Source organism: Hyla sarda, unplaced genomic scaffold, assembly GCF_029499605.1.
Source record: "Hyla sarda isolate aHylSar1 unplaced genomic scaffold, aHylSar1.hap1 scaffold_336, whole genome shotgun sequence".
NCBI lineage: Eukaryota > Metazoa > Chordata > Amphibia > Anura > Hylidae > Hyla > Hyla sarda.
In genome coordinates, this window is record NW_026610109.1 from 160,681 (window position 1) to 188,538 (window position 27,858).

The following is a 27,858-nucleotide window of genomic DNA, read 5'->3' on the forward strand; positions in this document are numbered from 1 at the left end:
ATAATTTTCTAAGGATTTATACTGATTTTTCCTGTCTGAATTTGTCGCACAGAAAGTTGCAGGCCAAATATGGGTGACATTTCTGCGACTTTAGCTTCTAGAGCATTTTTACAACATTATACATAGGTGCTGAATACATAAAAAGCGACTGTTCAGCGACAGACAAGTCGCATCGGCTGAAAGTAGGCCAGAATGTCAGTCCATGTTGGAGCAGGTTTAGATACAGTCTAAAGTATAGATCTCAAAGTCTGTGCACAGAATTTAGCAAGGGCCTCGCACCTTCTGATGCATCAGGTAGGTGCACAATAGCATAGCCTAACCCTCTGTACTTTGGTCTATATTGATGCAGGACATAGACAGCCAGCTGATGACCAATCCATTAGTGCAATGGATGGCTGGAAGCATTTGTCTTTGCCTTTGCAATACCACAGAAGCAATGCATGGTCAATGTACAGCAATGACACACCTGTGTGAACAGCCAGGAGACCCCCCCCCCCCCCCCCCATGTTATGTTACATAGTTACATAGTTAGTACGGTCGAAAAAAGACATATGTCCATCAAGTTCAACCAGGGAATTAAGGGGTAGGGGTGTGGCGCGATATTGGGGAAGGGATGAGATTTTATATTTCTTCATAAGCATTAATCTTATTTTGTCAATTAGGAACATTCAGCACCCACCCGCTATCAAGGCAGCTGCCTATCATGTCATGCCCTACCTGCACAGGTGTGCTGGCTACTCAAATGATCCAATTAAGGAGGCCATTTAGTCAGCAGCAGCAGAAGTCCTGTGCCTGGACGCTCCAACAGCGGCCAGACACAAGCAGAAGCAGAAGCAGCACCACCTTTTGTTTTTTGGCTGCAGCAGCAGCAAGGCCCACAGGGCTGGCTAGCTGGCTAGCCAGCAAGCAGGTAGCAATGAAAGTAGGAATCTTTCTTTTTAACCCTGTAAGGGGGTGGTGCACTGTACCCGAAGATACTGCCATATCGGGTCAATGCATAGGGCGACGGAAGCAAGCTTCGAAATCGGCCCCCGTTCTCAAAAATCCATTTAATATATGGTCCCCAGATAGGGGACGTATCAGATATTAAACTGATAAGAACAGATACTACACTTGATCTTAGCCAAAAGGCCGAGAAGCGATAACCGTGAAAGGGGCGGGCCCAACAAGGTGCCCTTCATGGGCACTATCACTGCTTGCTGTCAGGGAGGCTGCCAGACAATTTTCCATGCACACTCTGGGCTGGGGGGCAGTCAACCACCAGTACACACAGCAGAACCTAAACCCATACCATTATTGCTAAGCAGCAAGACAGGGGCCCATTGCACTCCCACGGGGCCTTTTTAAATGCAATCCATAACCCGGATTTGCCAGGAACCCTTCTTACTCCTCCTACTTGCATGTGACACTGGGCTTAGGATCTGCATAGGAAACACACACACAAGCACACACCTACCTTTGTTGCCTGCAGATGCCTCCTTGGCTGTCCCCAAACGGTATCAAACCAACACCCACGGGAAGCTGTAAGCATAGAGGACATGCCTGCACCCCATTGGACTTACCTGTGTGGGTTAAATCCGGGTTATTTGACAACCTATGGCGGTGATGGTTCTGCTCAGGCAGAGCAGTGCTGATGCTCCTCATAAAGCTGTCGCTGCTGTGAAGGTTCTAGGTGACATCACAAATCCCTATGGTTACATACACAACAAAGCTGGGTTGTTGTTGTTTACACTCTGCAAGGCCTGTGGAAGTGAGTGACATCATAGCACTGTAGTTCTGAGGGTTCTAGATGGATGCAACAATCTCCTGTTGCTTCTATGAAGGCCATAATAGACGACATCACCAAACAGCTCCCAGCTCCATAGTCACATACACAGCAAAGGAGAGATGTTGTTTACACCTAGTGATGTCAGTGGTATTGAGTGACATCACAGCACAGTGCTAAGGCTCCTGGGCCTGGACACAGCAGCGGCTGCAATATCTCAACGGAGAATACGTTTATATATATGTGTGTGTGTGCGCGTATATATATATATATATATATATATATATATATATATATATATATATTTCTCCGCCGAAATCACTTTTAAACCCATTTCCACCTTTTTTTCCCTTCTCTTCCTCTTACTTTTTTTTCACGTTTTTTTACGTTTTTCTCCTTTTCGCCTCTTTTCTGGGCGTATTATTCTTCTTTTTCTTCTTTTTTTTCGTCTAATGCATACCCCATCAGTGCAGCAATGCTTATTCAATACCGCCAGCAGATGGAGACACTTGGGGATAATTTTCTAAGGATTTATACTGATTTTTCCTGTCTGAATTTGTCGCACAGAAAGTTGCAGGCCAAATATGTGTGACATTTCTGCGACTTTAGCTTCTAGAGCATTTTTACAACATTATACATAGGTGCTGAATACATAAAAAGCGACTGTTCAGCGACAGACAAGTCGCATCGGCTGAAAGTAGGCCAGAATGTCAGTCCATGTTGGAGCAGGTTTAGATACAGTCTAAAGTATAGATCTCAAAGTCTGTGCACAGAATTTAGCAAGGGCCTCGCACCTTCTGATGCATCAGGTAGGTGCACAATAGCATAGCCTAACCCTCTGTACTTTGGTCTATATTGATGCGGGACATAGACAGCCAGCTGATGACCAATCCATTAGTGCAATGGATGGCTGGAAGCATTTGTCTTTGCCTTTGCAATACCACAGAAGCAATGCATGGTCAATGTACAGCAATGACACACCTGTGTGAACAGCCAGGAGACCCCCCCCCCCCCCATGTTATGTTACATAGTTACATAGTTAGTACGGTCGAAAAAAGACATATGTCCATCAAGTTCAACCAGGGAATTAAGGGGTAGGGGTGTGGCGCGATATTGGGGAAGGGATGAGATTTTATATTTCTTCATAAGCATTAATCTTATTTTGTCAATTAGGAACATTCAGCACCCACCCGCTATCAAGGCAGCTGCCTATCATGTCATGCCCTACCTGCACAGGTGTGCTGGCTACTCAAATGATCCAATTAAGGAGGCCATTTAGTCAGCAGCAGCAGAAGTCCTGTGCCTGGACGCTCCAACAGCGGCCAGACACAAGCAGAAGCAGAAGCAGCAGAAGCAGCAGCAGCACCACCTTTTGTTTTTTGGCTGCAGCAGCAGCAAGGCCCACAGGGCTGGCTAGCTGGCTAGCCAGCAAGCAGGTAGCAATGAAAGTAGGAATCTTTCTTTTTAACCCTGTAAGGGGGTGGTGCACTGTACCCGAAGATACTGCCATATCGGGTCAATGCATAGGGCGACGGAAGCAAGCTTCGGAATCCGCCCCCGTTCTCAAAAATCCATTTAATATATGGTCCCCAGATAGGGGACGTATCAGATATTAAACTGATAAGAACAGATACTACACTTGATCTTAGCCAAAAGGCCGAGAAGCGATAACCGTGAAAGGGGCGGGCCCAACAAGGTGCCCTTCATGGGCACTATCACTGCTTGCTGTCAGGGAGGCTGCCAGACAATTTTCCATGCACACTCTGGGCTGGGGGGCAGTCAACCACCAGTACACACAGCAGAACCTAAACCCATACCATTATTGCTAAGCAGCAAGACAGGGGCCCATTGCACTCCCACGGGGCCTTTTTAAATGCAATCCATAACCCGGATTTGCCAGGAACCCTTCTTACTCCTCCTACTTGCATGTGACACTGGGCTTAGGATCTGCATAGGAAACACACACACAAGCACACACCTACCTTTGTTGCCTGCAGATGCCTCCTTGGCTGTCCCCAAACGGTATCAAACCAACACCCACGGGAAGCTGTAAGCATAGAGGACATGCCTGCACCCCATTGGACTTACCTGTGTGGGTTAAATCCGGGTTATTTGACAACCTATGGCGGTGATGGTTCTGCTCAGGCAGAGCAGTGCTGATGCTCCTCATAAAGCTGTCGCTGCTGTGAAGGTTCTAGGTGACATCACAAATCCCTATGGTTACATACACAACAAAGCTGGGTTGTTGTTGTTTACACTCTGCAAGGCCTGTGGAAGTGAGTGACATCATAGCACTGTAGTTCTGAGGGTTCTAGGTGGATGCAACAATCTCCTGTTGCTTCTATGAAGGCCATAATAGACGACATCACCAAACAGCTCCATAGTCACATACACAGCAAAGGAGAGATGTTGTTTACACCTAGTGATGTCAGTGGTATTGAGTGACATCACAGCACAGTGCTAAGGCTCCTGGGCCTGGACACAGCAGCGGCTGCAATATCTCAACGGAGAATACGTTTATATATATGTGTGTGTGTGCGCGTATATATATATATATATATATATATATATATATATATATATATATTTCTCCGCCGAAATCACTTTTAAACCCATTTCCACCTTTTTTTCCCTTCTCTTCCTCTTACTTTTTTTTCACGTTTTTTTACGTTTTTCTCATTTTCGCCTCTTTTCTGGGCGTATTATTCTTCTTTTTCTTCTTTTTTTTCGTCTAATGCATACCCCATCAGTGCAGCAATGCTTATTCAATACCGCCAGCAGATGGAGACACTGGGGGATAATTTTCTAAGGATTTATACTGATTTTTCCTGTCTGAATTTGTCGCACAGAAAGTTGCAGGCCAAATATGTGTGACATTTCTGCGACTTTAGCTTCTAGAGCATTTTTACAACATTATACATAGGTGCTGAATACATAAAAAGCGACTGTTCAGCGACAGACAAGTCGCATCGGCTGAAAGTAGGCCAGAATGTCAGTCCATGTTGGAGCAGGTTTAGATACAGTCTAAAGTATAGATCTCAAAGTCTGTGCACAGAATTTAGCAAGGGCCTCGCACCTTCTGATGCATCAGGTAGGTGCACAATAGCATAGCCTAACCCTCTGTACTTTGGTCTATATTGATGCGGGACATAGACAGCCAGCTGATGACCAATCCATTAGTGCAATGGATGGCTGGAAGCATTTGTCTTTGCCTTTGCAATACCACAGAAGCAATGCATGGTCAATGTACAGCAATGACACACCTGTGTGAACAGCCAGGAGACCCCCCCCCCCCCCCATGTTATGTTACATAGTTACATAGTTAGTACGGTCGAAAAAAGACATATGTCCATCAAGTTCAACCAGGGAATTAAGGGGTAGGGGTGTGGCGCGATATTGGGGAAGGGATGAGATTTTATATTTCTTCATAAGCATTAATCTTATTTTGTCAATTAGGAACATTCAGCACCCACCCGCTATCAAGGCAGCTGCCTATCATGTCATGCCCTACCTGCACAGGTGTGCTGGCTACTCAAATGATCCAATTAAGGAGGCCATTTAGTCAGCAGCAGCAGAAGTCCTGTGCCTGGACGCTCCAACAGCGGCCAGACACAAGCAGAAGCAGAAGCAGCAGAAGCAGCAGCAGCACCACCTTTTGTTTTTTGGCTGCAGCAGCAGCAAGGCCCACAGGGCTGGCTAGCTGGCTAGCCAGCAAGCAGGTAGCAATGAAAGTAGGAATCTTTCTTTTTAACCCTGTAAGGGGGTGGTGCACTGTACCCGAAGATACTGCCATATCGGGTCAATGCATAGGGCGACGGAAGCAAGCTTCGAAATCGGCCCCCGTTCTCAAAAATCCATTTAATATATGGTCCCCAGATAGGGGACGTATCAGATATTAAACTGATAAGAACAGATACTACACTTGATCTTAGCCAAAAGGCCGAGAAGCGATAACCGTGAAAGGGGCGGGCCCAACAAGGTGCCCTTCATGGGCACTATCACTGCTTGCTGTCAGGGAGGCTGCCAGACAATTTTCCATGCACACTCTGGGCTGGGGGGCAGTCAACCACCAGTACACACAGCAGAACCTAAACCCATACCATTATTGCTAAGCAGCAAGACAGGGGCCCATTGCACTCCCACGGGGCCTTTTTAAATGCAATCCATAACCCGGATTTGCCAGGAACCCTTCTTACTCCTCCTACTTGCATGTGACACTGGGCTTAGGATCTGCATAGGAAACACACACACAAGCACACACCTACCTTTGTTGCCTGCAGATGCCTCCTTGGCTGTCCCCAAACGGTATCAAACCAACACCCACGGGAAGCTGTAAGCATAGAGGACATGCCTGCACCCCATTGGACTTACCTGTGTGGGTTAAATCCGGGTTATTTGACAACCTATGGCGGTGATGGTTCTGCTCAGGCAGAGCAGTGCTGATGCTCCTCATAAAGCTGTCGCTGCTGTGAAGGTTCTAGGTGACATCACAAATCCCTATGGTTACATACACAACAAAGCTGGGTTGTTGTTGTTTACACTCTGCAAGGCCTGTGGAAGTGAGTGACATCATAGCACTGTAGTTCTGAGGGTTCTAGATGGATGCAACAATCTCCTGTTGCTTCTATGAAGGCCATAATAGACGACACCACCAAACAGCTCCATAGTCACATACACAGCAAAGGAGAGATGTTGTTTACACCTAGTGATGTCAGTGGTATTGAGTGACATCACAGCACAGTGCTAAGGCTCCTGGGCCTGGACACAGCAGCGGCTGCAATATCTCAACGGAGAATACGTTTATATATATGTGTGTGTGTGCGCGTATATATATATATATATATATATATATATATATATATATATATTTCTCCGCCGAAATCACTTTTAAACCCATTTCCACCTTTTTTTCCCTTCTCTTCCTCTTACTTTTTTTTCACGTTTTTTTTACGTTTTTCTCCTTTTCGCCTCTTTTCTGGGCGTATTATTCTTCTTTTTCTTCTTTTTTTTCGTCTAATGCATACCCCATCAGTGCAGCAATGCTTATTCAATACCGCCAGCAGATGGAGACACTGGGGGATAATTTTCTAAGGATTTATACTGATTTTTCCTGTCTGAATTTGTCGCACAGAAAGTTGCAGGCCAAATATGTGTGACATTTCTGCGACTTTAGCTTCTAGAGCATTTTTACAACATTATACATAGGTGCTGAATACATAAAAAGCGACTGTTCAGCGACAGACAAGTCGCATCGGCTGAAAGTAGGCCAGAATGTCAGTCCATGTTGGAGCAGGTTTAGATACAGTCTAAAGTATAGATCTCAAAGTCTGTGCACAGAATTTAGCAAGGGCCTCGCACCTTCTGATGCATCAGGTAGGTGCACAATAGCATAGCCTAACCCTCTGTACTTTGGTCTATATTGATGCGGGACATAGACAGCCAGCTGATGACCAATCCATTAGTGCAATGGATGGCTGGAAGCATTTGTCTTTGCCTTTGCAATACCACAGAAGCAATGCATGGTCAATGTACAGCAATGACACACCTGTGTGAACAGCCAGGAGACCCCCCCCCCCCCCCCATGTTATGTTACATAGTTACATAGTTAGTACGGTCGAAAAAAGACATATGTCCATCAAGTTCAACCAGGGAATTAAGGGGTAGGGGTGTGGCGCGATATTGGGGAAGGGATGAGATTTTATATTTCTTCATAAGCATTAATCTTATTTTGTCAATTAGGAACATTCAGCACCCACCCGCTATCAAGGCAGCTGCCTATCATGTCATGCCCTACCTGCACAGGTGTGCTGGCTACTCAAATGATCCAATTAAGGAGGCCATTTAGTCAGCAGCAGCAGAAGTCCTGTGCCTGGACGCTCCAACAGCGGCCAGACACAAGCAGAAGCAGAAGCAGCAGAAGCAGCAGCAGCACCACCTTTTGTTTTTTGGCTGCAGCAGCAGCAAGGCCCACAGGGCTGGCTAGCTGGCTAGCCAGCAAGCAGGTAGCAATGAAAGTAGGAATCTTTCTTTTTAACCCTGTAAGGGGGTGGTGCACTGTACCCGAAGATACTGCCATATCGGGTCAATGCATAGGGCGACGGAAGCAAGCTTCGAAATCGGCCCCCGTTCTCAAAAATCCATTTAATATATGGTCCCCAGATAGGGGACGTATCAGATATTAAACTGATAAGAACAGATACTACACTTGATCTTAGCCAAAAGGCCGAGAAGCGATAACCGTGAAAGGGGCAGGCCCAACAAGGTGCCCTTCATGGGCACTATCACTGCTTGCTGTCAGGGAGGCTGCCAGACAATTTTCCATGCACACTCTGGGCTGGGGGGCAGTCAACCACCAGTACACACAGCAGAACCTAAACCCATACCATTATTGCTAAGCAGCAAGACAGGGGCCCATTGCACTCCCACGGGGCCTTTTTAAATGCAATCCATAACCCGGATTTGCCAGGAACCCTTCTTACTCCTCCTACTTGCATGTGACACTGGGCTTAGGATCTGCATAGGAAACACACACACAAGCACACACCTACCTTTGTTGCCTGCAGATGCCTCCTTGGCTGTCCCCAAACGGTATCAAACCAACACCCACGGGAAGCTGTAAGCATAGAGGACATGCCTGCACCCCATTGGACTTACCTGTGTGGGTTAAATCCGGGTTATTTGACAACCTATGGCGGTGATGGTTCTGCTCAGGCAGAGCAGTGCTGATGCTCCTCATAAAGCTGTCACTGCTGTGAAGGTTCTAGGTGACATCACAAATCCCTATGGTTACATACACAACAAAGCTGGGTTGTTGTTGTTTACACTCTGCAAGGCCTGTGGAAGTGAGTGACATCATAGCACTGTAGTTCTGAGGGTTCTAGATGGATGCAACAATCTCCTGTTGCTTCTATGAAGGCCATAATAGACGACATCACCAAACAGCTCCATAGTCACATACACAGCAAAGGAGAGATGTTGTTTACACCTAGTGATGTCAGTGGTATTGAGTGACATCACAGCACAGTGCTAAGGCTCCTGGGCCTGGACACAGCAGCGGCTGCAATATCTCAACGGAGAATACGTTTATATCTATGTGTGTGTGTGCGCATATATATATATATATATATATATATATATATATATATATATATATATATTTCTCCGCCGAAATCACTTTTAAACCCATTTCCACCTTTTTTTCCCTTCTCTTCCTCTTACTTTTTTTTCACGTTTTTTTACGTTTTTCTCCTTTTCGCCTCTTTTCTGGGCGTATTATTCTTCTTTTTCTTCTTTTTTTTCGTCTAATGCATACCCCATCAGTGCAGCAATGCTTATTCAATACCGCCAGCAGATGGAGACACTGGGGGATAATTTTCTAAGGATTTATACTGATTTTTCCTGTCTGAATTTGTCGCACAGAAAGTTGCAGGCCAAATATGTGTGACATTTCTGCGACTTTAGCTTCTAGAGCATTTTTACAACATTATACATAGGTGCTGAATACATAAAAAGCGACTGTTCAGCGACAGACAAGTCGCATCGGCTGAAAGTAGGCCAGAATGTCAGTCCATGTTGGAGCAGGTTTAGATACAGTCTAAAGTATAGATCTCAAAGTCTGTGCACAGAATTTAGCAAGGGCCTCGCACCTTCTGATGCATCAGGTAGGTGCACAATAGCATAGCCTAACCCTCTGTACTTTGGTCTATATTGATGCGGGACATAGACAGCCAGCTGATGACCAATCCATTAGTGCAATGGATGGCTGGAAGCATTTGTCTTTGCCTTTGCAATACCACAGAAGCAATGCATGGTCAATGTACAGCAATGACACACCTGTGTGAACAGCCAGGAGACCCCCCCCCCCCCCATGTTATGTTACATAGTTACATAGTTAGTACGGTCGAAAAAAGACATATGTCCATCAAGTTCAACCAGGGAATTAAGGGGTAGGGGTGTGGCGCGATATTGGGGAAGGGATGAGATTTTATATTTCTTCATAAGCATTAATCTTATTTTGTCAATTGGGAACATTCAGCACCCACCCGCTATCAAGGCAGCTGCCTATCATGTCATGCCCTACCTGCACAGGTGTGCTGGCTACTCAAATGATCCAATTAAGGAGGCCATTTAGTCAGCAGCAGCAGAAGTCCTGTGCCTGGACGCTCCAACAGCGGCCAGACACAAGCAGAAGCAGAAGCAGCAGAAGCAGCAGCAGCACCACCTTTTGTTTTTTGGCTGCAGCAGCAGCAAGGCCCACAGGGCTGGCTAGCTGGCTAGCCAGCAAGCAGGTAGCAATGAAAGTAGGAATCTTTCTTTTTAACCCTGTAAGGGGGTGGTGCACTGTACCCGAAGATACTGCCATATCGGGTCAATGCATAGGGCGACGGAAGCAAGCTTCGAAATCGGCCCCCGTTCTCAAAAATCCATTTAATATATGGTCCCCAGATAGGGGACGTATCAGATATTAAACTGATAAGAACAGATTTTTTTTTTTTTTTTTCTAAAGCCGAGGAACGTGCTTTCGATTCACCCAAAGTGCAAGAAAAAGTGCAAACGTGTTACACTAAAAAAACGTGCACAAAGGATGCGGTCTATCGCAAGCCCTTCTCCGATAGGAGAGAGGCCCCCCAACAAACCTTACCCTTCGCCTCCGGACCAAAAGGTACCTGCGAGGTTCCAGGTTCGATGTCCCTTTTCGCCGAAGCTACTAGGGGACCACAAATGCTCCCGGCATCCCCCTTGGCGTTAGCCAAGGTATCTGCCCGCAGAGCCGATTACGGTAGGTACCCTGCCAAAGCAGGAGTACCCGGGGTGTTTGCAGGGAGGTGCGGAACCTAATGGCCACACACACCTCCCCTAGACCGCCAGGAGGGACACCCAGAAGGGCTACCGCATCCTGACCAATCCTGTGAACACACAACACGCAAAAAGTGACACAGTGAGACAAAAAAGAAATAAATAAGTGAATGTGTGCAGATATACTGCCCGGACATCCGGCCGGATCTATAAAAATTTCTCTGATCCTAGCCAGAAGGCCGGGAATCAAGAGGTGAGTGCCACAAGGTGAAGAGATTATGGTGCCCGTGCTTCAACTCAGTGAGTCTATTCTCCCAGTGAGTTTCGGCACCTCGGGGTCACCACTCCCCGAGGCACAAAAGTACCTCGGCTCTAGACCCTCTCAGCCTCATGGCGAGACCCGGAGGGAACAGGTCACATCGGGGCAGCCGTCGAGCTGATTCCTCAGAACCAGCCCCGGAAAGCCCTGGTACACCTGCATCCTCCATGCAGCACCCATCCCCACCAGCATGAAAACTGATAAGAACAGATACTACACTTGATCTTAGCCAAAAGGCCGAGAAGCGATAACCGTGAAAGGGGCGGGCCCAACAAGGTGCCCTTCATGGGCACTATCACTGCTTGCTGTCAGGGAGGCTGCCAGACAATTTTCCATGCACACTCTGGGCTGGGGGGCAGTCAACCACCAGTACACACAGCAGAACCTAAACCCATACCATTATTGCTAAGCAGCAAGACAGGGGCCCATTGCACTCCCACGGGGCCTTTTTAAATGCAATCCATAACCCGGATTTGCCAGGAACCCTTCTTACTCCTCCTACTTGCATGTGACACTGGGCTTAGGATCTGCATAGGAAACACACACACAAGCACACACCTACCTTTGTTGCCTGCAGATGCCTCCTTGGCTGTCCCCAAACGGTATCAAACCAACACCCACGGGAAGCTGTAAGCATAGAGGACATGCCTGCACCCCATTGGACTTACCTGTGTGGGTTAAATCCGGGTTATTTGACAACCTATGGCGGTGATGGTTCTGCTCAGGCAGAGCAGTGCTGATGCTCCTCATAAAGCTGTCGCTGCTGTGAAGGTTCTAGGTGACATCACAAATCCCTATGGTTACATACACAACAAAGCTGGGTTGTTGTTGTTTACACTCTGCAAGGCCTGTGGAAGTGAGTGACATCATAGCACTGTAGTTCTGAGGGTTCTAGATGGATGCAACAATCTCCTGTTGCTTCTATGAAGGCCATAATAGACGACATCACCAAACAGCTCCATAGTCACATACACAGCAAAGGAGAGATGTTGTTTACACCTAGTGATGTCAGTGGTATTGAGTGACATCACAGCACAGTGCTAAGGCTCCTGGGCCTGGACACAGCAGCGGCTGCAATATCTCAACGGAGAATACGTTTATATATATGTGTGTGTGTGCGCCTATATATATATATATATATATATATATATATATATATATATATATTTCTCCGCCGAAATCACTTTTAAACCCATTTCCACCTTTTTTTCCCTTCTCTTCCTCTTACTTTTTTTTCACGTTTTTTTACGTTTTTCTCCTTTTCGCCTCTTTTCTGGGCGTATTATTCTTCTTTTTCTTCTTTTTTTTCGTCTAATGCATACCCCATCAGTGCAGCAATGCTTATTCAATACCGCCAGCAGATGGAGACACTGGGGGATAATTTTCTAAGGATTTATACTGATTTTTCCTGTCTGAATTTGTCGCACAGAAAGTTGCAGGCCAAATATGTGTGACATTTCTGCGACTTTAGCTTCTAGAGCATTTTTACAACATTATACATAGGTGCTGAATACATAAAAAGCGACTGTTCAGCGACAGACAAGTCGCATCGGCTGAAAGTAGGCCAGAATGTCAGTCCATGTTGGAGCAGGTTTAGATACAGTCTAAAGTATAGATCTCAAAGTCTGTGCACAGAATTTAGCAAGGGCCTCGCACCTTCTGATGCATCAGGTAGGTGCACAATAGCATAGCCTAACCCTCTGTACTTTGGTCTATATTGATGCGGGACATAGACAGCCAGCTGATGACCAATCCATTAGTGCAATGGATGGCTGGAAGCATTTGTCTTTGCCTTTGCAATACCACAGAAGCAATGCATGGTCAATGTACAGCAATGACACACCTGTGTGAACAGCCAGGAGACCCCCCCCCCCCCATGTTATGTTACATAGTTACATAGTTAGTACGGTCGAAAAAAGACATATGTCCATCAAGTTCAACCAGGGAATTAAGGGGTAGGGGTGTGGCGCGATATTGGGGAAGGGATGAGATTTTATATTTCTTCATAAGCATTAATCTTATTTTGTCAATTAGGAACATTCAGCACCCACCCGCTATCAAGGCAGCTGCCTATCATGTCATGCCCTACCTGCACAGGTGTGCTGGCTACTCAAATGATCCAATTAAGGAGGCCATTTAGTCAGCAGCAGCAGAAGTCCTGTGCCTGGACGCTCCAACAGCGGCCAGACACAAGCAGAAGCAGAAGCAGCAGAAGCAGCAGCAGCACCACCTTTTGTTTTTTGGCTGCAGCAGCAGCAAGGCCCACAGGGCTGGCTAGCTGGCTAGCCAGCAAGCAGGTAGCAATGAAAGTAGGAATCTTTCTTTTTAACCCTGTAAGGGGGTGGTGCACTGTACCCGAAGATACTGCCATATCGGGTCAATGCATAGGGCGACGGAAGCAAGCTTCGAAATCGGCCCCCGTTCTCAAAAATCCATTTAATATATGGTCCCCAGATAGGGGACGTATCAGATATTAAACTGATAAGAACAGATACTACACTTGATCTTAGCCAAAAGGCCGAGAAGCGATAACCGTGAAAGGGGCGGGCCCAACAAGGTGCCCTTCATGGGCACTATCACTGCTTGCTGTCAGGGAGGCTGCCAGACAATTTTCCATGCACACTCTGGGCTGGGGGGCAGTCAACCACCAGTACACACAGCAGAACCTAAACCCATACCATTATTGCTAAGCAGCAAGACAGGGGCCCATTGCACTCCCACGGGGCCTTTTTAAATGCAATCCATAACCCGGATTTGCCAGGAACCCTTCTTACTCCTCCTACTTGCATGTGACACTGGGCTTAGGATCTGCATAGGAAACACACACACAAGCACACACCTACCTTTGTTGCCTGCAGATGCCTCCTTGGCTGTCCCCAAACGGTATCAAACCAACACCCACGGGAAGCTGTAAGCATAGAGGACATGCCTGCACCCCATTGGACTTACCTGTGTGGGTTAAATCCGGGTTATTTGACAACCTATGGCGGTGATGGTTCTGCTCAGGCAGAGCAGTGCTGATGCTCCTCATAAAGCTGTCGCTGCTGTGAAGGTTCTAGGTGACATCACAAATCCCTATGGTTACATACACAACAAAGCTGGGTTGTTGTTGTTTACACTCTGCAAGGCCTGTGGAAGTGAGTGACATCATAGCACTGTAGTTCTGAGGGTTCTAGATGGATGCAACAATCTCCTGTTGCTTCTATGAAGGCCATAATAGACGACATCACCAAACAGCTCCATAGTCACATACACAGCAAAGGAGAGATGTTGTTTACACCTAGTGATGTCAGTGGTATTGAGTGACATCACAGCACAGTGCTAAGGCTCCTGGGCCTGGACACAGCAGCGGCTGCAATATCTCAACGGAGAATACGTTTATATATATGTGTGTGTGTGCGCGTATATATATATATATATATATATATATATATATATATATATATATTTCTCCGCCGAAATCACTTTTAAACCCATTTCCACCTTTTTTTCCCTTCTCTTCCTCTTACTTTTTTTTCACGTTTTTTTACGTTTTTCTCCTTTTCGCCTCTTTTCTGGGCGTATTATTCTTCTTTTTCTTCTTTTTTTTCGTCTAATGCATACCCCATCAGTGCAGCAATGCTTATTCAATACCGCCAGCAGATGGAGACACTGGGGGATAATTTTCTAAGGATTTATACTGATTTTTCCTGTCTGAATTTGTCGCACAGAAAGTTGCAGGCCAAATATGTGTGACATTTCTGCGACTTTAGCTTCTAGAGCATTTTTACAACATTATACATAGGTGCTGAATACATAAAAAGCGACTGTTCAGCGACAGACAAGTCGCATCGGCTGAAAGTAGGCCAGAATGTCAGTCCATGTTGGAGCAGGTTTAGATACAGTCTAAAGTATAGATCTCAAAGTCTGTGCACAGAATTTAGCAAGGGCCTCGCACCTTCTGATGCATCAGGTAGGTGCACAATAGCATAGCCTAACCCTCTGTACTTTGGTCTATATTGATGCGGGACATAGACAGCCAGCTGATGACCAATCCATTAGTGCAATGGATGGCTGGAAGCATTTGTCTTTGCCTTTGCAATACCACAGAAGCAATGCATGGTCAATGTACAGCAATGACACACCTGTGTGAACAGCCAGGAGACCCCCCCCCATGTTATGTTACATAGTTACATAGTTAGTACGGTCGAAAAAAGACATATGTCCATCAAGTTCAACCAGGGAATTAAGGGGTAGGGGTGTGGCGCGATATTGGGGAAGGGATGAGATTTTATATTTCTTCATAAGCATTAATCTTATTTTGTCAATTAGGAACATTCAGCACCCACCCGCTATCAAGGCAGCTGCCTATCATGTCATGCCCTACCTGCACAGGTGTGCTGGCTACTCAAATGATCCAATTAAGGAGGCCATTTAGTCAGCAGCAGCAGAAGTCCTGTGCCTGGACGCTCCAACAGCGGCCAGACACAAGCAGAAGCAGAAGCAGCAGAAGCAGCAGCAGCACCACCTTTTGTTTTTTGGCTGCAGCAGCAGCAAGGCCCACAGGGCTGGCTAGCTGGCTAGCCAGCAAGCAGGTAGCAATGAAAGTAGGAATCTTTCTTTTTAACCCTGTAAGGGGGTGGTGCACTGTACCCGAAGATACTGCCATATCGGGTCAATGCATAGGGCGACGGAAGCAAGCTTCGAAATCGGCCCCCGTTCTCAAAAATCCATTTAATATATGGTCCCCAGATAGGGGACGTATCAGATATTAAACTGATAAGAACAGATACTACACTTGATCTTAGCCAAAAGGCCGAGAAGCGATAACCGTGAAAGGGGCGGGCCCAACAAGGTGCCCTTCATGGGCACTATCACTGCTTGCTGTCAGGGAGGCTGCCAGACAATTTTCCATGCACACTCTGGGCTGGGGGGCAGTCAACCACCAGTACACACAGCAGAACCTAAACCCATACCATTATTGCTAAGCAGCAAGACAGGGGCCCATTGCACTCCCACGGGGCCTTTTTAAATGCAATCCATAACCCGGATTTGCCAGGAACCCTTCTTACTCCTCCTACTTGCATGTGACACTGGGCTTAGGATCTGCATAGGAAACACACACACAAGCACACACCTACCTTTGTTGCCTGCAGATGCCTCCTTGGCTGTCCCCAAACGGTATCAAACCAACACCCACGGGAAGCTGTAAGCATAGAGGACATGCCTGCACCCCATTGGACTTACCTGTGTGGGTTAAATCCGGGTTATTTGACAACCTATGGCGGTGATGGTTCTGCTCAGGCAGAGCAGTGCTGATGCTCCTCATAAAGCTGTCGCTGCTGTGAAGGTTCTAGGTGACATCACAAATCCCTATGGTTACATACACAACAAAGCTGGGTTGTTGTTGTTTACACTCTGCAAGGCCTGTGGAAGTGAGTGACATCATAGCACTGTAGTTCTGAGGGTTCTAGATGGATGCAACAATCTCCTGTTGCTTCTATGAAGGCCATAATAGACGACATCACCAAACAGCTCCATAGTCACATACACAGCAAAGGAGAGATGTTGTTTACACCTAGTGATGTCAGTGGTATTGAGTGACATCACAGCACAGTGCTAAGGCTCCTGGGCCTGGACACAGCAGCGGCTGCAATATCTCAACGGAGAATACGTTTATATATATGTGTGTGTGTGCGCGTATATATATATATATATATATATATATATATATATATATATATATTTCTCCGCCGAAATCACTTTTAAACCCATTTCCACCTTTTTTTCCCTTCTCTTCCTCTTACTTTTTTTTCACGTTTTTTTACGTTTTTCTCCTTTTCGCCTCTTTTCTGGGCGTATTATTCTTCTTTTTCTTCTTTTTTTTCGTCTAATGCATACCCCATCAGTGCAGCAATGCTTATTCAATACCGCCAGCAGATGGAGACACTGGGGGATAATTTTCTAAGGATTTATACTGATTTTTCCTGTCTGAATTTGTCGCACAGAAAGTTGCAGGCCAAATATGTGTGACATTTCTGCGACTTTAGCTTCTAGAGCATTTTTACAACATTATACATAGGTGCTGAATACATAAAAAGCGACTGTTCAGCGACAGACAAGTCGCATCGGCTGAAAGTAGGCCAGAATGTCAGTCCATGTTGGAGCAGGTTTAGATACAGTCTAAAGTATAGATCTCAAAGTCTGTGCACAGAATTTAGCAAGGGCCTCGCACCTTCTGATGCATCAGGTAGGTGCACAATAGCATAGCCTAACCCTCTGTACTTTGGTCTATATTGATGCGGGACATAGACAGCCAGCTGATGACCAATCCATTAGTGCAATGGATGGCTGGAAGCATTTGTCTTTGCCTTTGCAATACCACAGAAGCAATGCATGGTCAATGTACAGCAATGACACACCTGTGTGAACAGCCAGGAGACCCCCCCCCCCCCCCCATGTTATGTTACATAGTTACATAGTTAGTACGGTCGAAAAAAGACATATGTCCATCAAGTTCAACCAGGGAATTAAGGGGTAGGGGTGTGGCGCGATATTGGGGAAGGGATGAGATTTTATATTTCTTCATAAGCATTAATCTTATTTTGTCAATTAGGAACATTCAGCACCCACCCGCTATCAAGGCAGCTGCCTATCATGTCATGCCCTACCTGCACAGGTGTGCTGGCTACTCAAATGATCCAATTAAGGAGGCCATTTAGTCAGCAGCAGCAGAAGTCCTGTGCCTGGACGCTCCAACAGCGGCCAGACACAAGCAGAAGCAGAAGCAGCAGAAGCAGCAGCAGCACCACCTTTTGTTTTTTGGCTGCAGCAGCAGCAAGGCCCACAGGGCTGGCTAGCTGGCTAGCCAGCAAGCAGGTAGCAATGAAAGTAGGAATCTTTCTTTTTAACCCTGTAAGGGGGTGGTGCACTGTACCCGAAGATACTGCCATATCGGGTCAATGCATAGGGCGACGGAAGCAAGCTTCGAAATCGGCCCCCGTTCTCAAAAATCCATTTAATATATGGTCCCCAGATAGGGGACGTATCAGATATTAAACTGATAAGAACAGATACTACACTTGATCTTAGCCAAAAGGCCGAGAAGCGATAACCGTGAAAGGGGCGGGCCCAACAAGGTGCCCTTCATGGGCACTATCACTGCTTGCTGTCAGGGAGGCTGCCAGACAATTTTCCATGCACACTCTGGGCTGGGGGGCAGTCAACCACCAGTACACACAGCAGAACCTAAACCCATACCATTATTGCTAAGCAGCAAGACAGGGGCCCATTGCACTCCCACGGGGCCTTTTTAAATGCAATCCATAACCCGGATTTGCCAGGAACCCTTCTTACTCCTCCTACTTGCATGTGACACTGGGCTTAGGATCTGCATAGGAAACACACACACAAGCACACACCTACCTTTGTTGCCTGCAGATGCCTCCTTGGCTGTCCCCAAACGGTATCAAACCAACACCCACGGGAAGCTGTAAGCATAGAGGACATGCCTGCACCCCATTGGACTTACCTGTGTGGGTTAAATCCGGGTTATTTGACAACCTATGGCGGTCATGGTTCTGCTCAGGCAGAGCAGTGCTGATGCTCCTCATAAAGCTGTCGCTGCTGTGAAGGTTCTAGGTGACATCACAAATCCCTATGGTTACATACACAACAAAGCTGGGTTGTTGTTGTTTACACTCTGCAAGGCCTGTGGAAGTGAGTGACATCATAGCACTGTAGTTCTGAGGGTTCTAGATGGATGCAACAATCTCCTGTTGCTTCTATGAAGGCCATAATAGACGACATCACCAAACAGCTCCATAGTCACATACACAGCAAAGGAGAGATGTTGTTTACACCTAGTGATGTCAGTGGTATTGAGTGACATCACAGCACAGTGCTAAGGCTCCTGGGCCTGGACACAGCAGCGGCTGCAATATCTCAACGGAGAATACGTTTATATATATGTGTGTGTGTGCGCGTATATATATATATATATATATATATATATATATATATATATTTCTCCGCCGAAATCACTTTTAAACCCATTTCCACCTTTTTTTCCCTTCTCTTCCTCTTACTTTTTTTTCACGTTTTTTTACGTTTTTCTCCTTTTCGCCTCTTTTCTGGGCGTATTATTCTTCTTTTTCTTCTTTTTTTTCGTCTAATGCATACCCCATCAGTGCAGCAATGCTTATTCAATACCGCCAGCAGATGGAGACACTGGGGGATAATTTTCTAAGGATTTATACTGATTTTTCCTGTCTGAATTTGTCGCACAGAAAGTTGCAGGCCAAATATGTGTGACATTTCTGCGACTTTAGCTTCTAGAGCATTTTTACAACATTATACATAGGTGCTGAATACATAAAAAGCGACTGTTCAGCGACAGACAAGTCGCATCGGCTGAAAGTAGGCCAGAATGTCAGTCCATGTTGGAGCAGGTTTAGATACAGTCTAAAGTATAGATCTCAAAGTCTGTGCACAGAATTTAGCAAGGGCCTCGCACCTTCTGATGCATCAGGTAGGTGCACAATAGCATAGCCTAACCCTCTGTACTTTGGTCTATATTGATGCGGGACATAGACAGCCAGCTGATGACCAATCCATTAGTGCAATGGATGGCTGGAAGCATTTGTCTTTGCCTTTGCAATACCACAGAAGCAATGCATGGTCAATGTACAGCAATGACACACCTGTGTGAACAGCCAGGAGACCCCCCCCCCCCCCCATGTTATGTTACATAGTTACATAGTTAGTACGGTCGAAAAAAGACATATGTCCATCAAGTTCAACCAGGGAATTAAGGGGTAGGGGTGTGGCGCGATATTGGGGAAGGGATGAGATTTTATATTTCTTCATAAGCATTAATCTTATTTTGTCAATTAGGAACATTCAGCACCCACCCGCTATCAAGGCAGCTGCCTATCATGTCATGCCCTACCTGCACAGGTGTGCTGGCTACTCAAATGATCCAATTAAGGAGGCCATTTAGTCAGCAGCAGCAGAAGTCCTGTGCCTGGACGCTCCAACAGCGGCCAGACACAAGCAGAAGCAGAAGCAGCAGAAGCAGCAGCAGCACCACCTTTTGTTTTTTGGCTGCAGCAGCAGCAAGGCCCACAGGGCTGGCTAGCTGGCTAGCCAGCAAGCAGGTAGCAATGAAAGTAGGAATCTTTCTTTTTAACCCTGTAAGGGGGTGGTGCACTGTACCCGAAGATACTGCCATATCGGGTCAATGCATAGGGCGACGGAAGCAAGCTTCGAAATCGGCCCCCGTTCTCAAAAATCCATTTAATATATGGTCCCCAGATAGGGGACGTATCAGATATTAAACTGATAAGAACAGATACTACACTTGATCTTAGCCAAAAGGCCGAGAAGCGATAACCGTGAAAGGGGCGGGCCCAACAAGGTGCCCTTCATGGGCACTATCACTGCTTGCTGTCAGGGAGGCTGCCAGACAATTTTCCATGCACACTCTGGGCTGGGGGGCAGTCAACCACCAGTACACACAGCAGAACCTAAACCCATACCATTATTGCTAAGCAGCAAGACAGGGGCCCATTGCACTCCCACGGGGCCTTTTTAAATGCAATCCATAACCCGGATTTGCCAGGAACCCTTCTTACTCCTCCTACTTGCATGTGACACTGGGCTTAGGATCTGCATAGGAAACACACACACAAGCACACACCTACCTTTGTTGCCTGCAGATGCCTCCTTGGCTGTCCCCAAACGGTATCAAACCAACACCCACGGGAAGCTGTAAGCATAGAGGACATGCCTGCACCCCATTGGACTTACCTGTGTGGGTTAAATCCGGGTTATTTGACAACCTATGGCGGTCATGGTTCTGCTCAGGCAGAGCAGTGCTGATGCTCCTCATAAAGCTGTCGCTGCTGTGAAGGTTCTAGGTGACATCACAAATCCCTATGGTTACATACACAACAAAGCTGGGTTGTTGTTGTTTACACTCTGCAAGGCCTGTGGAAGTGAGTGACATCATAGCACTGTAGTTCTGAGGGTTCTAGATGGATGCAACAATCTCCTGTTGCTTCTATGAAGGCCATAATAGACGACATCACCAAACAGCTCCATAGTCACATACACAGCAAAGGAGAGATGTTGTTTACACCTAGTGATGTCAGTGGTATTGAGTGACATCACAGCACAGTGCTAAGGCTCCTGGGCCTGGACACAGCAGCGGCTGCAATATCTCAACGGAGAATACGTTTATATATATGTGTGTGTGTGCGCGTATATATATATATATATATATATATATATATATATATATATATTCTCCGCCGAAATCACTTTTAAACCCATTTCCACCTTTTTTTCCCTTCTCTTCCTCTTACTTTTTTTTCACGTTTTTTTACGTTTTTCTCCTTTTCGCCTCTTTTCTGGGCGTATTATTCTTCTTTTTCTTCTTTTTTTTCGTCTAATGCATACCCCATCAGTGCAGCAATGCTTATTCAATACCGCCAGCAGATGGAGACACTGGGGGATAATTTTCTAAGGATTTATACTGATTTTTCCTGTCTGAATTTGTCGCACAGAAAGTTGCAGGCCAAATATGTGTGACATTTCTGCGACTTTAGCTTCTAGAGCATTTTTACAACATTATACATAGGTGCTGAATACATAAAAAGCGACTGTTCAGCGACAGACAAGTCGCATCGGCTGAAAGTAGGCCAGAATGTCAGTCCATGTTGGAGCAGGTTTAGATACAGTCTAAAGTATAGATCTCAAAGTCTGTGCACAGAATTTAGCAAGGGCCTCGCACCTTCTGATGCATCAGGTAGGTGCACAATAGCATAGCCTAACCCTCTGTACTTTGGTCTATATTGATGCGGGACATAGACAGCCAGCTGATGACCAATCCATTAGTGCAATGGATGGCTGGAAGCATTTGTCTTTGCCTTTGCAATACCACAGAAGCAATGCATGGTCAATGTACAGCAATGACACACCTGTGTGAACAGCCAGGAGACCCCCCCCCCCCCCATGTTATGTTACATAGTTACACATAGTTAGTACGGTCGAAAAAAGACATATGTCCATCAAGTTCAACCAGGGAATTAAGGGGTAGGGGTGTGGCGCGATATTGGGGAAGGGATGAGATTTTATATTTCTTCATAAGCATTAATCTTATTTTGTCAATTAGGAACATTCAGCACCCACCCGCTATCAAGGCAGCTGCCTATCATGTCATGCCCTACCTGCACAGGTGTGCTGGCTACTCAAATGATCCAATTAAGGAGGCCATTTAGTCAGCAGCAGCAGAAGTCCTGTGCCTGGACGCTCCAACAGCGGCCAGACACAAGCAGAAGCAGAAGCAGCAGAAGCAGCAGCAGCACCACCTTTTGTTTTTTGGCTGCAGCAGCAGCAAGGCCCACAGGGCTGGCTAGCTGGCTAGCCAGCAAGCAGGTAGCAATGAAAGTAGGAATCTTTCTTTTTAACCCTGTAAGGGGGTGGTGCACTGTACCCGAAGATACTGCCATATCGGGTCAATGCATAGGGCGACGGAAGCAAGCTTCGAAATCGGCCCCCGTTCTCAAAAATCCATTTAATATATGGTCCCCAGATAGGGGACGTATCAGATATTAAACTGATAAGAACAGATACTACACTTGATCTTAGCCAAAAGGCCGAGAAGCGATAACCGTGAAAGGGGCGGGCCCAACAAGGTGCCCTTCATGGGCACTATCACTGCTTGCTGTCAGGGAGGCTGCCAGACAATTTTCCATGCACACTCTGGGCTGGGGGGCAGTCAACCACCAGTACACACAGCAGAACCTAAACCCATACCATTATTGCTAAGCAGCAAGACAGGGGCCCATTGCACTCCCACGGGGCCTTTTTAAATGCAATCCATAACCCGGATTTGCCAGGAACCCTTCTTACTCCTCCTACTTGCATGTGACACTGGGCTTAGGATCTGCATAGGAAACACACACACAAGCACACACCTACCTTTGTTGCCTGCAGATGCCTCCTTGGCTGTCCCCAAACGGTATCAAACCAACACCCACGGGAAGCTGTAAGCATAGAGGACATGCCTGCACCCCATTGGACTTACCTGTGTGGGTTAAATCCGGGTTATTTGACAACCTATGGCGGTGATGGTTCTGCTCAGGCAGAGCAGTGCTGATGCTCCTCATAAAGCTGTCGCTGCTGTGAAGGTTCTAGGTGACATCACAAATCCCTATGGTTACATACACAACAAAGCTGGGTTGTTGTTGTTTACACTCTGCAAGGCCTGTGGAAGTGAGTGACATCATAGCACTGTAGTTCTGAGGGTTCTAGATGGATGCAACAATCTCCTGTTGCTTCTATGAAGGCCATAATAGACGACATCACCAAACAGCTCCATAGTCACATACACAGCAAAGGAGAGATGTTGTTTACACCTAGTGATGTCAGTGGTATTGAGTGACATCACAGCACAGTGCTAAGGCTCCTGGGCCTGGACACAGCAGCGGCTGCAATATCTCAACGGAGAATACGTTTATATATATGTGTGTGTGTGCGCGTATATATATATATATATATATATATATATATATATATATATATATTTCTCCGCCGAAATCACTTTTAAACCCATTTCCACCTTTTTTTCCCTTCTCTTCCTCTTACTTTTTTTTCACGTTTTTTTACGTTTTTCTCCTTTTCGCCTCTTTTCTGGGCGTATTATTCTTCTTTTTCTTCTTTTTTTTCGTCTAATGCATACCCCATCAGTGCAGCAATGCTTATTCAATACCGCCAGCAGATGGAGACACTGGGGGATAATTTTCTAAGGATTTATACTGATTTTTCCTGTCTGAATTTGTCGCACAGAAAGTTGCAGGCCAAATATGTGTGACATTTCTGCGACTTTAGCTTCTAGAGCATTTTTACAACATTATACATAGGTGCTGAATACATAAAAAGCGACTGTTCAGCGACAGACAAGTCGCATCGGCTGAAAGTAGGCCAGAATGTCAGTCCATGTTGGAGCAGGTTTAGATACAGTCTAAAGTATAGATCTCAAAGTCTGTGCACAGAATTTAGCAAGGGCCTCGCACCTTCTGATGCATCAGGTAGGTGCACAATAGCATAGCCTAACCCTCTGTACTTTGGTCTATATTGATGCGGGACATAGACAGCCAGCTGATGACCAATCCATTAGTGCAATGGATGGCTGGAAGCATTTGTCTTTGCCTTTGCAATACCACAGAAGCAATGCATGGTCAATGTACAGCAATGACACACCTGTGTGAACAGCCAGGAGACCCCCCCCCCCCCCCCATGTTATGTTACATAGTTACATAGTTAGTACGGTCGAAAAAAGACATATGTCCATCAAGTTCAACCAGGGAATTAAGGGGTAGGGGTGTGGCGCGATATTGGGGAAGGGATGAGATTTTATATTTCTTCATAAGCATTAATCTTATTTTGTCAATTAGGAACATTCAGCACCCACCCGCTATCAAGGCAGCTGCCTATCATGTCATGCCCTACCTGCACAGGTGTGCTGGCTACTCAAATGATCCAATTAAGGAGGCCATTTAGTCAGCAGCAGCAGAAGTCCTGTGCCTGGACGCTCCAACAGCGGCCAGACACAAGCAGAAGCAGAAGCAGCAGAAGCAGCAGCAGCACCACCTTTTGTTTTTTGGCTGCAGCAGCAGCAAGGCCCACAGGGCTGGCTAGCTGGCTAGCCAGCAAGCAGGTAGCAATGAAAGTAGGAATCTTTCTTTTTAACCCTGTAAGGGGGTGGTGCACTGTACCCGAAGATACTGCCATATCGGGTCAATGCATAGGGCGACGGAAGCAAGCTTCGAAATCGGCCCCCGTTCTCAAAAATCCATTTAATATATGGTCCCCAGATAGGGGACGTATCAGATATTAAACTGATAAGAACAGATACTACACTTGATCTTAGCCAAAAGGCCGAGAAGCGATAACCGTGAAAGGGGCGGGCCCAACAAGGTGCCCTTCATGGGCACTATCACTGCTTGCTGTCAGGGAGGCTGCCAGACAATTTTCCATGCACACTCTGGGCTGGGGGGCAGTCAACCACCAGTACACACAGCAGAACCTAAACCCATACCATTATTGCTAAGCAGCAAGACAGGGGCCCATTGCACTCCCACGGGGCCTTTTTAAATGCAATCCATAACCCGGATTTGCCAGGAACCCTTCTTACTCCTCCTACTTGCATGTGACACTGGGCTTAGGATCTGCATAGGAAACACACACACAAGCACACACCTACCTTTGTTGCCTGCAGATGCCTCCTTGGCTGTCCCCAAACGGTATCAAACCAACACCCACGGGAAGCTGTAAGCATAGAGGACATGCCTGCACCCCATTGGACTTACCTGTGTGGGTTAAATCCGGGTTATTTGACAACCTATGGCGGTCATGGTTCTGCTCAGGCAGAGCAGTGCTGATGCTCCTCATAAAGCTGTCGCTGCTGTGAAGGTTCTAGGTGACATCACAAATCCCTATGGTTACATACACAACAAAGCTGGGTTGTTGTTGTTTACACTCTGCAAGGCCTGTGGAAGTGAGTGACATCATAGCACTGTAGTTCTGAGGGTTCTAGATGGATGCAACAATCTCCTGTTGCTTCTATGAAGGCCATAATAGACGACATCACCAAACAGCTCCATAGTCACATACACAGCAAAGGAGAGATGTTGTTTACACCTAGTGATGTCAGTGGTATTGAGTGACATCACAGCACAGTGCTAAGGCTCCTGGGCCTGGACACAGCAGCGGCTGCAATATCTCAACGGAGAATACGTTTATATATATGTGTGTGTGTGCGCGTATATATATATATATATATATATATATATATATATATATATTTCTCCGCCGAAATCACTTTTAAACCCATTTCCACCTTTTTTTCCCTTCTCTTCCTCTTACTTTTTTTTCACGTTTTTTTACGTTTTTCTCCTTTTCGCCTCTTTTCTGGGCGTATTATTCTTCTTTTTCTTCTTTTTTTTCGTCTAATGCATACCCCATCAGTGCAGCAATGCTTATTCAATACCGCCAGCAGATGGAGACACTGGGGGATAATTTTCTAAGGATTTATACTGATTTTTCCTGTCTGAATTTGTCGCACAGAAAGTTGCAGGCCAAATATGTGTGACATTTCTGCGACTTTAGCTTCTAGAGCATTTTTACAACATTATACATAGGTGCTGAATACATAAAAAGCGACTGTTCAGCGACAGACAAGTCGCATCGGCTGAAAGTAGGCCAGAATGTCAGTCCATGTTGGAGCAGGTTTAGATACAGTCTAAAGTATAGATCTCAAAGTCTGTGCACAGAATTTAGCAAGGGCCTCGCACCTTCTGATGCATCAGGTAGGTGCACAATAGCATAGCCTAACCCTCTGTACTTTGGTCTATATTGATGCGGGACATAGACAGCCAGCTGATGACCAATCCATTAGTGCAATGGATGGCTGGAAGCATTTGTCTTTGCCTTTGCAATACCACAGAAGCAATGCATGGTCAATGTACAGCAATGACACACCTGTGTGAACAGCCAGGAGACCCCCCCCCCCCCCCATGTTATGTTACATAGTTACATAGTTAGTACGGTCGAAAAAAGACATATGTCCATCAAGTTCAACCAGGGAATTAAGGGGTAGGGGTGTGGCGCGATATTGGGGAAGGGATGAGATTTTATATTTCTTCATAAGCATTAATCTTATTTTGTCAATTAGGAACATTCAGCACCCACCCGCTATCAAGGCAGCTGCCTATCATGTCATGCCCTACCTGCACAGGTGTGCTGGCTACTCAAATGATCCAATTAAGGAGGCCATTTAGTCAGCAGCAGCAGAAGTCCTGTGCCTGGACGCTCCAACAGCGGCCAGACACAAGCAGAAGCAGAAGCAGCAGAAGCAGCAGCAGCACCACCTTTTGTTTTTTGGCTGCAGCAGCAGCAAGGCCCACAGGGCTGGCTAGCTGGCTAGCCAGCAAGCAGGTAGCAATGAAAGTAGGAATCTTTCTTTTTAACCCTGTAAGGGGGTGGTGCACTGTACCCGAAGATACTGCCATATCGGGTCAATGCATAGGGCGACGGAAGCAAGCTTCGAAATCGGCCCCCGTTCTCAAAAATCCATTTAATATATGGTCCCCAGATAGGGGACGTATCAGATATTAAACTGATAAGAACAGATACTACACTTGATCTTAGCCAAAAGGCCGAGAAGCGATAACCGTGAAAGGGGCGGGCCCAACAAGGTGCCCTTCATGGGCACTATCACTGCTTGCTGTCAGGGAGGCTGCCAGACAATTTTCCATGCACACTCTGGGCTGGGGGGCAGTCAACCACCAGTACACACAGCAGAACCTAAACCCATACCATTATTGCTAAGCAGCAAGACAGGGGCCCATTGCACTCCCACGGGGCCTTTTTAAATGCAATCCATAACCCGGATTTGCCAGGAACCCTTCTTACTCCTCCTACTTGCATGTGACACTGGGCTTAGGATCTGCATAGGAAACACACACACAAGCACACACCTACCTTTGTTGCCTGCAGATGCCTCCTTGGCTGTCCCCAAACGGTATCAAACCAACACCCACGGGAAGCTGTAAGCATAGAGGACATGCCTGCACCCCATTGGACTTACCTGTGTGGGTTAAATCCGGGTTATTTGACAACCTATGGCGGTGATGGTTCTGCTCAGGCAGAGCAGTGCTGATGCTCCTCATAAAGCTGTCGCTGCTGTGAAGGTTCTAGGTGACATCACAAATCCCTATGGTTACATACACAACAAAGCTGGGTTGTTGTTGTTTACACTCTGCAAGGCCTGTGGAAGTGAGTGACATCATAGCACTGTAGTTCTGAGGGTTCTAGATGGATGCAACAATCTCCTGTTGCTTCTATGAAGGCCATAATAGACGACATCACCAAACAGCTCCATAGTCACATACACAGCAAAGGAGAGATGTTGTTTACACCTAGTGATGTCAGT

The 27,858-nt window shown here is 46.4% G+C and overlaps 11 non-coding genes and 2 pseudogenes across 11 annotated transcripts; all 13 read right to left on the minus strand.

Moving 5' to 3' along the window:
• Positions 1–952: 952 nt before the first annotated feature.
• Positions 953–1,143, minus strand: LOC130330505 (U2 spliceosomal RNA). The gene has a single exon (XR_008873647.1). It is a non-coding gene; the product is annotated as a U2 spliceosomal RNA (small nuclear RNA).
• Positions 1,144–3,243: 2,100 nt separating this feature from the next.
• LOC130330495 (U2 spliceosomal RNA) lies at positions 3,244–3,434 on the minus strand. Its single transcript, XR_008873638.1, has one exon. It is a non-coding gene; the product is annotated as a U2 spliceosomal RNA (small nuclear RNA).
• A 2,092-nt stretch (positions 3,435–5,526) lies between these two features.
• Positions 5,527–5,717, minus strand: LOC130330506 (U2 spliceosomal RNA). Its single transcript, XR_008873648.1, has one exon. It is a non-coding gene; the product is annotated as a U2 spliceosomal RNA (small nuclear RNA).
• A 2,092-nt stretch (positions 5,718–7,809) lies between these two features.
• On the minus strand, positions 7,810–8,000 carry LOC130330507 (U2 spliceosomal RNA). Its single transcript, XR_008873649.1, has one exon. It is a non-coding gene; the product is annotated as a U2 spliceosomal RNA (small nuclear RNA).
• A 2,095-nt stretch (positions 8,001–10,095) lies between these two features.
• Positions 10,096–10,276, minus strand: LOC130330592 (U2 spliceosomal RNA; annotated as a pseudogene).
• Positions 10,277–10,969: 693 nt separating this feature from the next.
• LOC130330603 (U2 spliceosomal RNA) lies at positions 10,970–11,129 on the minus strand (annotated as a pseudogene).
• A 2,090-nt stretch (positions 11,130–13,219) lies between these two features.
• LOC130330508 (U2 spliceosomal RNA) lies at positions 13,220–13,410 on the minus strand. Its single transcript, XR_008873650.1, has one exon. It is a non-coding gene; the product is annotated as a U2 spliceosomal RNA (small nuclear RNA).
• Positions 13,411–15,496: 2,086 nt separating this feature from the next.
• Positions 15,497–15,687, minus strand: LOC130330509 (U2 spliceosomal RNA). Its single transcript, XR_008873651.1, has one exon. It is a non-coding gene; the product is annotated as a U2 spliceosomal RNA (small nuclear RNA).
• Positions 15,688–17,780: 2,093 nt separating this feature from the next.
• On the minus strand, positions 17,781–17,971 carry LOC130330511 (U2 spliceosomal RNA). Its single transcript, XR_008873652.1, has one exon. It is a non-coding gene; the product is annotated as a U2 spliceosomal RNA (small nuclear RNA).
• Positions 17,972–20,059: 2,088 nt separating this feature from the next.
• On the minus strand, positions 20,060–20,250 carry LOC130330512 (U2 spliceosomal RNA). Its single transcript, XR_008873653.1, has one exon. It is a non-coding gene; the product is annotated as a U2 spliceosomal RNA (small nuclear RNA).
• Positions 20,251–22,340: 2,090 nt separating this feature from the next.
• LOC130330513 (U2 spliceosomal RNA) lies at positions 22,341–22,531 on the minus strand. Its single transcript, XR_008873654.1, has one exon. It is a non-coding gene; the product is annotated as a U2 spliceosomal RNA (small nuclear RNA).
• A 2,093-nt stretch (positions 22,532–24,624) lies between these two features.
• LOC130330515 (U2 spliceosomal RNA) lies at positions 24,625–24,815 on the minus strand. The gene has a single exon (XR_008873656.1). It is a non-coding gene; the product is annotated as a U2 spliceosomal RNA (small nuclear RNA).
• A 2,088-nt stretch (positions 24,816–26,903) lies between these two features.
• LOC130330517 (U2 spliceosomal RNA) lies at positions 26,904–27,094 on the minus strand. Its single transcript, XR_008873657.1, has one exon. It is a non-coding gene; the product is annotated as a U2 spliceosomal RNA (small nuclear RNA).
• Positions 27,095–27,858: the final 764 nt, after the last annotated feature.